Source organism: Lipotes vexillifer, unplaced genomic scaffold (genome assembly GCF_000442215.2).
Source record: "Lipotes vexillifer unplaced genomic scaffold, Lipotes_vexillifer_v1.1 scaffold1175, whole genome shotgun sequence".
NCBI classification, from domain to species: domain Eukaryota; kingdom Metazoa; phylum Chordata; class Mammalia; order Artiodactyla; family Lipotidae; genus Lipotes; species Lipotes vexillifer.
The window spans coordinates 209,832-222,174 of record NW_006774650.1 but is presented as its reverse complement, the minus strand read 5'-3'; positions in this window follow the sequence as shown (position 1 = coordinate 222,174).

Sequence of the window (12,343 nt, the reverse complement as noted above, 5' to 3'; positions counted from 1 at the left end):
ACTTATAGCAAAACCAATAGAATATGAAGCTTAAAGTAAAAGAAACAGATCCACTATGGGGTCAGATTTGTTCCTCCCTATTATAAAAACATATGACCTAGAACTCCAATTCCATAATTCACTGGTTATCTTGTAATACTTTTCACAAGGCTTACTGAAGCTCGAAAGACAGTTCTGTTTGTTTTCTTTCTTAGGAGAACTCACCCTTGCTGGTGAGCTAACAGTTCAATGGTTGGCTGCTGTGATAGTCTGCAATCCTCAGCCCTTCTCTCCATATTGGACTGTATCTTTAGTGTGTTCCCCATAGCATATGCTTCCCCCAGGCCTGTTTGTAGACTGGGCCTCTTCAGCTTCAAATTGTTTTACTGGCCCGTGGTCATCTTTTCTGCTTAGTGGAACTGGGCCTCAGGAGACTTAACTTTCTATGCTGTTGGCTCTACTGTAAGATCTTTAATTACTTACTTTTCATTAATTACTCTTAATTTTCACATTAAATAAAGCTCATAGGTGATTCTTTCTACCTTGAAAACCTTGGTCTTCTAACTCTGAAAGTCTAATCTTAGCTGATTTCTGTGCTGATAAACAGAAGAAGAGAATAAAACTTATAAAATTCATGAAGTTCACAGACATGAATGTACCTAATTTAAGCCAAGCTATAGATCAAGCTTGGAGATGCTTTCCAACCTTTGTGGTGACTTGGAAACCTTGAACAGCCACACTTAAAAAACTCGCTAATATTAATTTAGTAATGAAGCCAATAAATTAGGAAGTGTTAATTTATGTAATAAAAGCAAAACAATACAATGTGTTATTTCCATCACCATATATTTTTAGTCACTACTGTTCAGGGGGAGGGAAGTACCCAACTCATTTGACTGTTTGCTGGAAGGACTAACACACTTCCACATAAAGTTATAATCATGGCTAAGATTTTATTATAGCAAAAGATATACTGCAGGAAGAACATGAAACAAAGACACATATGCAAAGGAGTCACACACAGGCTTCCATGTTCTCCCTCTTTCTCTGCATAGGATGCAGTTTTCTCCTGTGTGGTGTCTCTACCCAAAGAAGCCCACCTGAGTCTTGGGGTCTAGAATTCTTAAAGACACAGACTTTAAACCAGGAACAAATATATCATGACTCTTCATATTTTCTTTAAATATGATGACAGCTTGGTTCTTCTTGACCCATCACATTACACAGTCACTAGGAGAACTTTACAGTTCAGTGCTGTGTTTGACCAAGGGTTGTTGCCATTGCTACAGAGATAAGTAAGAACTAAGTAAGGCAGCTCTGCTGTGCTATTTCTCCCACCTGCCTAAAACTAGACTTCCAACCAAAAAGTTAAAAAGAAAAAAGAGGTGATGTGGTAGGAGATTTTTATGTGAAAGAAAATTTTCAGTAAATGAGGCGATGTGGTGTAACAGTGAACAGTGTTTGGTTTAGAGTCAGTAATGCCTTTCTTTGTCTTCTAACCCCAGTATCTAATTGTTGCATGATAATCTCAGGTGATGAATTTATGTCTTCCACATTCTCAGTTTTCTGAATAATATTTAGATCACATAGAGTTTCGGGAATGAAAATAAATCAATATGTAGATTTCCTTGCCATTTAGTTCTTCAAAAAAAAATGAATGCAAAATATTAAATCTTAAAACCATTCAAAATTATTGTAGATTTCACTGGAAAAAGAAGACAATCTAATTAACTTTTCTTTTTTATTCAGACCAAGTGCTTTTTTTTTTTTTTGCGGTATGCGGGCCTCTCACTGTTGCGGCCTCTCCCGTGGCAGAGCACAGGCTTCGGACGCGCAGGCTCAGTGGCCATGGCTCACAGGCCCAGCCACTCCGTGGCATGTGGGATCTTCCCGGACCGGGGCACAAACCCGTGTTCCCTGCATTGGCAGGCAGGCTCTCAACCACTGTGCCACCAGGGAAGCCCCTGGACCAAGTGCTTTTTCATTCTGATTACAATATTTGTGCTGAAACTCTTGTTCCTTTGCAAACTGAATAGCATGAGATGGTAGATGTCAGGGGAAGTGAATATTTATGCTGGACTCGTCTGCCCTCTGCTCGCACACTTTGTATGTTGACCAAAATGACCTCAGGATCTCCTTGGCAGTCTCCTCAGGAAAGAGGACATGCTTGATTCATCAGTGTCTGGCCTTGAATATCAAATGTGTTTTCAGTAAGCACAAGGTGTCTTTTTAGTTCTGCTGTGCAGCAGTGCAAGAGCCCATGTGCTTTGGCTTCTGGAGGTCATGGCTAGCTCTTTGACAAGCCTTAACCTTCCTTTAGTGTTCTTCCCTGAATCATTAGAATGTTGAAATATGACCCTTCAACTTTTTGTTGTTGCTATTGTCCTTAGTTATTACTATGCTCCAACAAATATCGAAAACATTTTTTACATAGAGCGAATCAGGCTACTGAGGCAGTTATTTTTCTTAGGTAGAAAGCAAAATCTAGAAAGCACATTTAATTTGGAAAGACTGCACTTGATTTCCTAGGGATGAACACTGCAGTCATAATGTACTTTTTCCCTATAAGATAATTATCTTTAGGAATACGTTTTATTTTTTAATTGTAAGGCCCTGGCTAAAAGATATGTTTACTTGTTGAATATTTGTCAAGATTGATTTTTTTATTATGGATAGATGCTTTCTTTAAAACATCACTATTTGAATCCTAAGACACCATTGTACAATTAAGGAGAAAGTAAGAAGAAAGTGAGATGACTGAGATAAAAATGACATTGTTAAAAAGTTATTTCAAAATAAATAGGTTTAGAGCAAATAATGTGAATTAGTATTCAGCCTTCATCAGCAGTAGTTAATTTAGGGTAAATTTTCTTTTTCGGGGAGGTAAATTTTCTATCTCATCCTGAGTGTAAAAATAACTGCTTTCCCATAACATGAATGTATGTTCTAGATAATTTTTTAAAATGTGGTGGCTTATTCCATTCATTGTGAATTCAGGACTCAGTTTTTCAGGACTTCATCTAATAACCCTTTGTAGTGCTTGAGAGTGTAGCTGATAAAAGGGATGGATTCTGGCCATTTTGCAAGGGTACACTATTTGGAACCAAAAAAATATTTTAATGTGCATTTTATTTTATTTTACCTGATTGATCCAAGAAAAATGCAAGAGAAAAAATTTAGAAATAGATTTTTAATGCATCATTATTGAAAATGAATAAATTTTATTTTACATATTTTTTCCAGAAATTACTTAAGATAAATCCTTAAAAATAGGAGAAAAAAGTTTATAAAGATTTTTTTAAGTGTTTGGAACATTGTTGCTCTTTAAAATGGTAATAATCTCTAAATGATATTGGTAATAACTGTTCAATACTGAAAAATCAGAAAATATATAAGAAATAAGAAGAATATAGAAGTAATTTACCACCTAGAGATAATCACCCTTAACACTGTAAGGTAATAGATAGATATATTTAATGCCTTTAAAACATAAGTTGTCAAAATTCTTTCATAAGTATTTCTAGAAATTTGCATTGTCACTCATTGAAAACTAAATGTTTATTTTCATTGGAGATTATCATTATTTTGGCCTTCATGAATTTAATAGGTGCACATGGTATCCACTAAGATACTTTTAAAAATATATTTGTTCCTGATTACTTTTAACTTCCTGAGTGTTTCATCCTAAACAGTGTACTTTACTTTCAGTGCCCTAGAATAAGATCATACTGTATTAGCCTAAATTCTGTAATTTTTAGATAAGGAAGTCTTGCTAGTGTGTTTCTTTAATCGTTGTTTAGGTTTAATATGTCTTAGTTATTCTGAGAGTATTCCTAATGATCTGTAAAGAATTGCCCAGGGAAACATAAAAGTACCTATTTTTAGAAATAGGCAACAGTAGTGAGTAATATGAAATTGTCAGCAATGTATCATTCTAGTATGAGGATATAAATCACAACTACATAATACTGGATAATCTTCTAGTTAGGGGTTATGAGGTTAACTTTCTTTGCTTCATTAGGTTTAGAGAAAATGGAAACAGCTTAAATATTTGGAATATTTACACCTCTAACTATATTAAAAGGAATTTATATACTCTATATTTTTTTTCTCTTTTTAACCCTGGGAAGAGTCTGAATTATTTAGATGTTAAGCAGTAACATTTTTCCTTTTGTTTTGATTAGCTAGAACTGTTTAAGTAGGTAAACCCAGTCATCATATTTTTAATGATTTCTGAAAGAATACAAGGCACAATGGGAAAGGTGTCTAAAGATGGACAGAGACAACTAGCCCCGTCCTCAAAAAGCAAACACCAAAAAGATAAAGATGAGTGAAAAAAAGGGCTATCATTTGTTTCAGGTTATCAGGAAGAGACATTATTCAACTATCATTTTAAGAATTCCTAGATATTAATGACTGATAGGAAAGATTTTATCTGTGGGGTGTGTGTGTGTGTGTGTGTGTGTGTGTGTGTGTGTGTATGTGTGTGTGAGTTTCCTCCCTGAAAGGACTTTACATTTACATGGTAACACAGATGGAGGAATTAGGTGGAATTCACACCGAAAAACTATAGTCATTTCTTCAAATACTATATCCTGGTAATGTGTGTGTGTGTCTGTGTGTGTGTGCGTGTGTGCGTGTGTGCATGCATGCTTCTTGATCAAAAGAAATGATTAAGATTCATGAAAATTATTTTGTTACTTGTTGAAATTTATGACCCATCTTTCATTATACCTAGTTGCGGTATTGGTCAGTCTGAGCAGTGTTCAGCCCTATATTTTAGAGTAGATATCACACCATGCTAGCTATGGTATTAATTTCTGTTGCTGCTGTAACAAATTACCACAAACTTAGTGGCTTAAAACAACACAAATTTATCCAATAGTTGTGTACCTTGGAAGTCCAACACAAATCTTTCTGGGCTAAAATCAAGGTATTGGGAGGGCTGAATTCCTTTCTGGAGGCTCTGAGGGAAAAATCTGTTTCCTTGCCTTTTCCAGCTTCTAGATGCTGCTCGAAATCCTTGACTCGTGGTCCCCTTTCTGTCTTCAAAGCCAGCAATGGCCAGTTAATTTTTTTTCACATCATATTACACCCACATTGACTCTTATTCTGCCTTTTTTTCTCATTTTTTAGACTCTTGAGACTATATTGGGCATGACCAAATAATCTAGAATAATTTCCCTACTTTAAGATCACTTGATTACTAAACTTAATTACATCTGCCATGTTATTTTCCCTTTGTCATGTAACCAAATATGTGATGTGGAATAATGTAAGAAACGAACTTTCCTGAGTTTTATCTCTAATAATGATACCAATGCAATCTGGTAGGAAATAAGACAATTTCCCTGTATACCTCTGAACTTAAAATAAAACACTCTACAGTACTAGTGCTGCTTCATATAAATCCCTATCTATGGGTGGGGGGGAGGATGAACAATGAAAGAAAAACCACGACATGCAATAAATACATTTGCAAATCAACCTAATCTCACTATTCATACACAGTGTTAGGAAATTCTGACTTTTAAATATATATCCATCAGCTCTTAGAAGTTTCTGTTTATTTATTTATTGTTTATGTGGTTGTTTTTTGTTATACTGATTGGCTAATTTGAGTACATAATGATTATCAGGTGATGAGCTAATATAACTATTTAATAATGGTACCTGAAAGATCATAAAATTTAATGAACCTTGTATATTTCATGGAAAAATAGGAAAAGATGAGGTAAGAGTGATTTTATATTGAAAAGAGCCACTAAGATGAAAAATAATCTGATAACTAACTTTATAAAAACCAGCATGAATGTATGCTATTCTGATTTCTTGAAAGTCCTTGAGGAAATCTTATTAAGGTGCAAACTGCTTTGTCCTAGATCCAGAATAATAAAAAGCCTCTCATCCAGAATAAAATTAATTGCATTCTCCTTATAAATTCTATTGTTGTAAGCATCCTCTGTCTCTTCCTGCTAATGAAAATAAAATTAACATTTTCCAGGTAAACAGTATTTCCCTTACAAGTAGCCAAGTGACCTTGTCACAGATGTATTTTTCCATTAAGTATTTCACTTAAAAGTTTCCAATCTTTCTTCAAACCCTTACAGTTTAATTTTGATCTTCTTCAGTTCTAGCACTTTGTATCGGCAGGAAATAACACTGTGCCAAATATTTCTAATTGACATCTGCAGAGTATCCTGTAATTCTTCCCTCATCTGTTAGGTAACTCAACTTCTGTAGTCCTATTTTTAAATTAATGAATCAAGGGAATCTTGTTTTTTCTTTGTGAAACTGAAAAACAAGCTTCATCATGGATCTATTAGGGGGCACAAGAAAATGCTTCAGTAGCCTTTATCTTGGCCAATTTTACATGTGTTCAAAAAAAGACATGCAATAATCTAAAATATGAAAGTGGAAGCATGTGGAATTGCTCAAAGGCTTTGTTGATGCCCTTGTCTTATTGTCACAACTTATACTAAATATAAAGCTTTGGGGTTTTTTTTCAGCATGATTTAGCATCATTAGTCATACCTTACAAAGTCACTGCAGGGAAGATTACATTGTCAGTGTTATTTTACAGGTGAAGAAATTTAGGGAAAAAAAAATGATTGTGAGACTGAGAAACAGATAGTGGGTTTTTTTCCAGACTAGTCCTAGTTTCTAGTCCTGCTTAAGAATCCATGGTGGTTTTCTCATTGCATTGTCTCAAACCAAAATACTTTTTTCTGGCCTCTTCAAACACTGGTCTATTCTTCAAAACCAAATACAGAGCCTCACGTAATCTCTTCAGTGATTACATTACTACCATACCAACGATTTCTAAGTAACTCATGGACAGACATGATGGGGAGCTAGCTTTCTCAGAATGAATCCAACTGTAGAAGATTAATGAAGATACCTCAGGTCAGGAAGACCTAGGAGTGAGGTAAGGAATATAGACCATGGAGAACTGGATTTGATTATTTTCATAACACCATCCAATCCACACATAAGAGTTTGCTTCAAGCATTGCAATGGAATCTAGAGTAATCATAGGGAATAAAGCTATACCTTACATAAAGAAGATCTTGTGCTCTGAGTGAGTTGAAAGAGATCATTTTGTATCATTTCCCCCCCAGGGTCAAATACCACATTTCACTATTAAGCAAATAGTTCAATCCCCATACATGAGTTGTAATTTGTGATATAGCTACCTGTTATAGATAATGTAATGAGACCTTTACAGGCCTAACTTATACACTTAATTATGATAAATTTCTCTTGAGCCTGGAATGGTGCTGTTGTTACTGAACCAAACTTGGGTCTGCTCACCCACACACAGTAAAGCTAATCCACTGACAGCTGGTTGTGGTGAAGGAAAGTACAGTGTTTATTGCAGGGTGCCAAATAAGGAGTCTGGGACAGTTGGTGCTCAAAAAACCTGAACTCCCCGATGGGTTTCAGCAAAGCATTTTTAAAGGCAAGGTGAGGGAGGGGCATACCAGTGTACACTATCAGCTTGCGCACAATTCTCTGATTTGTTGATGGTGAGGTAACAGGGCAGTGTCACAGAGTGTCACATTATCAATCCTTAGGCACCAGTAGATCAGGGGGCTACATGCTCATAATCATCAAGCAGTTAATTTCTTCCATCTGGTGATGGTTTTAGCCTTTGTAAAACAACTCAGGAAATGTGCACCATATACTGTTATCTAGGTACTTCAGAGAGTAGCTAAAGCAGAGGATATGGGGGAGGTGTCTGTCCTGGGAAGGCCCCATAGGGTCCTGCTCAGTTACACTGTGAATATTTGTCTCTGCTACAGTTATTGTTATGGAAATTCTAAATATGAAATATATTCTAACTAAAGAAAACTTTTACTTAATAAGAATAAACCTACTTTGAAAGGTCCAAATATAGAAATAACTTTTATGTTATATCGCGTCAAGGATATAGTCGCCTAAAAATCTGAGGCCAAAAAGAAAGAAACAAACGTGAAAGAAATAGTTGATCAAGTTGATCCATTATTACAAAACAATGTTGATTTAAAAAGCATAAATACAGATTTTAATCAACTGATCTGAGTAATCATTGAGTAAATTGCTTCATAAATTTAAATCTATAAATCATGATTTGAAAATGCTGCCTTTACTAATTTGTAGTTGGATTTTCTTAAAGATGAGCTAATGGGTTCATATTGTGGATATGGTCACATTCATCCTTCTTACAGTTTTGTAGCCTGTTTGTGACAGAATTTTTTGTTTGGAAAATTGTGGGTTCCAATAAAAAATGTTAGCATCCACTTTTTGAAGTAGTGTTTATAAGTGTAAAAGAAAAAATAGGTTTTATAATGCCTATTTTGCTTCTGCTTTACTATGTGTGTTCATAGAAAAATTTACTTAGTCCTCATATATTTCTATTTCTTAGTGTTACTTTGAGGGTAAAAAAGATGGGCATAAAAACACAAAGTGTGTAGGATGTATAAGCACCCAATGAGATTATTACTATTGTTGTTTCTCTTTTGAGTATTACTATTTTGATTCAGCCATCTGTACATTCATTGTGTTGAGCAATCTTAAAAATGATAGCAGTCTCTATTTGTCTTTTTCAAATAGATGTGAGGAGAATACTGCTATTAACAACAATATAATTTTATCTCAAAATTCTTCAAATATTGGAGCACGTTGGCAGCTGTAATCCAATAAATAAATAAATAAATAAATAAATAAATAAAAGTTTAATGAAACAAATGTGGGGAAAGTTAGTAGGAGTTAATTATGATGATAATGAGGGTGATGAAACACTTGGGAAGATTACTGATAGTATGTTCTGTTCTTGAAAGTTCATTGTACAAAGGATGTTAGTGAGAAAGATTGTTTATGGTATGACTTACACTAAGGAAATCCTTCTTAGATAAAAGAGATCATTATCTTGGAAGTGTTAAAAAAGGCCAAATTTAAAATCATTATATAAGTATTGTCTCCGTAATGATCTTATGGTATTCTTTTATATCCACTGATGTGTCTGCATTTGCTTTTAGAGTGAATAACCCACTCCAAAATGAAAACTAAACTATCACACAACTGGCTGCTTCAAGAGGGTTGTTTCTGCCTGAACTTAATTAGCCATTACCTACACATATTTACTCAAACTAAATAATATGAGAGAATGAAATTTTGAAGTAGACACATGAAGGATAGGACTGGGTATAATTATATTGTATATTGGATGGTTTTGAATCATTTTGCTGCTCTTGTTTCCTTTAATTATACATTTCCCTCTGTATTCTCAATTCAGAAAGTCCATTTCCTTTTCCAATCACCAGGTTGATTCCCCAAGTACTTTGAATGTGTTCATTAGAATGAAGGTAGTGGATTTCTTTCTTTGTTTCTTTCCTTATTTTTTAAACTTTTATTTTTAATGTCTCAGTTGTTAAAGATCAACTTAGTATGAAGTCTTAAAATGTTGGGGAAGCTGTTAGATTAAGTTTGACAGCAATAGTAATATGACAGCATGCTCACTGAGGAGTAGTGTACTCTGATAATAATTACTAAGATTGGTTTGAATCCTAACGGTGATTAAGCTGTATGGATCTGCTAGTTACTTTAAAATTCCTCTAAATTCTCCTGGATCAATAAATTTTGACCTCAGAATGAAAGGAAATTCAGTCAATATGTGCCTGTGTCATATACCTGGCTACCTTAGGAGAAAGTTCATGACAAAAGAGTGAGTCATTTACACAAGGGTAATAGAATGCCTTACTAAGCATACTGGGACAGGGATTTCGGACACTGAAAATACACTGTGAGAAAATCTATGACTTTATGACAGGCTTTTTTTTTTTCTGCGGCTTCTCCCTTTGTCCTTCCTTGCAGTTTCTGTTTGAACATTTGCATTAGTGTGGTACATTTGCTACAATTAATGAACCTATCTTTATTATTAACTGAAGTCCATAGTTTATGTTAGAGTTCACTCTTTGTGTTGTACAGTTCTATGAGTTTTGATAAATGTGTAATGTCATGTATCCACATTACAGTGTCATATAGAGTAGTTTCAGTGTCCTAACAATTCTTTATACTTCAACTGTTCATCCCTCCTCGCTCCATACCCCAGATACCTGACAATCACTGATCTTTCCACTGTCTATAATTTGCCTTTTTCAAAATGTCACATAGTTGGAATCATAAGATATGTAATTTTTTCATACTGGCTTATTTCACTTAGAAATGTGCATTTAAGCCTTCCTCATATCTTTTTGTGCCTTGATAACTTGTTTATTTTTATCATTCAGTAATATACCATAGTATGGATAAACCACAGTTTGTTTATACATTTACTTCTTGAGAGGCATCTTGGTTGCTTCCAAGTTTTGGAAATTATAAATCAAGCTGCCATAAACATCCATGTGCAGATTTTTGTGTGTACATAAGTTTTCAACCCATTTGGTTCAACACTTAGGCACACAATTGCTGGATCACATGGTTAAGCCTACGTTTAGCTCTGCAAGAAACTGCCAAATGGTCTTCCATAGTGGCTGTAGCATTTTGCATTCTCACCAGCAATGAATGAGAGTTCCTCATCAACACCAGAATTTGGTGTTAACAGTGTTCTTGATTTTAGCCATTCTAGTAGGTATGTCATGGTATCTCATTTTGTTTTAATTTGACATTTACTAATGGAGTACAATATTGGACAGCTTTTCATATGCTTATTTACTGTCTGTATATATTTTGGGGAAGGTGTCTGGTCAGATATTTTCCCCGCTTTTTGAGTTGTCTGCTGTCCTATTGTTGAGTTTTAAGAGTTTTTTGCACATTTTGGATGCAAGTATTTTTATCAGATATATGTTTTCCAGATATCTTCTTCTGGTCTGTGGCTCGTCTTCTCACTCTCTTAACAGTTTCCAAAGCAGAGGTTTTTAATTTTAATAAAGTACAACTCATCAGATTTTTCTCTTCCACAGATTGTGTATTCGGTGTTGTATCTGAAAGTTCATTGTCAAACTCATGGCCACCTAGATTTTTTTCCCATGTTATATTTTAGTTTTATAGATTTGTATTCTATATTTAGGTCTATGATTCAGTTTGAGTTGAGTCTAGGTTTTGTTTTGTTTTTTTGGAATGTGGATACCCAGTTGTTTCAGCATCAGTTGTATCAGTTGTTCAAAATATTATGCTATCTGCATTGAATTACCTTTGTTCCTTTGTCAAAGGTCAGTTAACTATATTTGTGTGCATCTATTTCTGGGCATTTTATTTTGTTCCACTGATCTGTTTGTCTTTTCTTTTGCCAATGCCACAATGTCTTGATTACTGTAGCTTCATAGTAACTCTTAAATTTGGGAAGAGGTGGTCATCTGACTTTGTTCTAATTCAGTATTCTGTGGACTGTTCTGGGTCTTTCCTTTATATATAAACTTTTAAATTAATTTGTCAATATCCACAGGATTATTTCTGCGGTTTTCATTGGGTTGGGATATTCATTGGGATTGTGTTGAATCTATGAATAAACTTGGAAAGAATTGGAATCTTAACATTTTGAATCTTCCAGTAATGAACACGAAGTAACTCAATTTATGTAAATCCTCTTTTTTTTTATACTTAGGTGTTATTTATTTATTAACATCTTTATTGGAGTATAATTGCTTTACAATGGTGTGTTAGTTTCTGCTGTATAACAGAGTGAATCAGCTATAAATATACGTATATCCCCATATCCACTACCTCTTGCGTCTCCCTTCAACCCTCCCTATCCCAACCCTCTAGGTAGTCACAGAGCACCGAGCTGATCTCCCTGTGCTATGCGGCTGCTTCCAACAAGCTATCTATTTTATCTTTGGTAGTGTATATATGTCCATGCCACTCTTTTCATCCCAGCTTACCCTTCCCCCTCCCTGTGTCCTCAAGTCCATTCTCTGCATCTGAGCCTTTATTCCTCTCCTGCCCCTACGTTCTTCAAAAACATTCTTTTTTTTAGATTCGATATATATGTGTTAGCATATGGGATCTACTTTTCTCATTCTGCCTTGATTCACTCTGTATGACAGACTCTAGGTCCATCGAGCTCACTACAAATAACTCAATTTCATTTCTTTTTATAGCTGAGTGATAATCCATTGTATATATGTGCCATATCGTCTTTATCCATTCATCTGTTGATGGACATTTAGGTTGCTTCCATGTCCTGGCTATTGTAAATAGAGCTGCAATGAACATTGTGGTACATGACTCTTTTTGAATTATGGTTTTCTCAGGGTATATGCCCAGTAGTGGGATTGCTGGGTGGTATGGTAGTTCTATTTTTAGTTTTTTAAGGAACCTCCATACTGTTCTCCATAGTGGCTGTATCAATTTACATTCCCACCAACAGTGTAAGAGGCTTCCC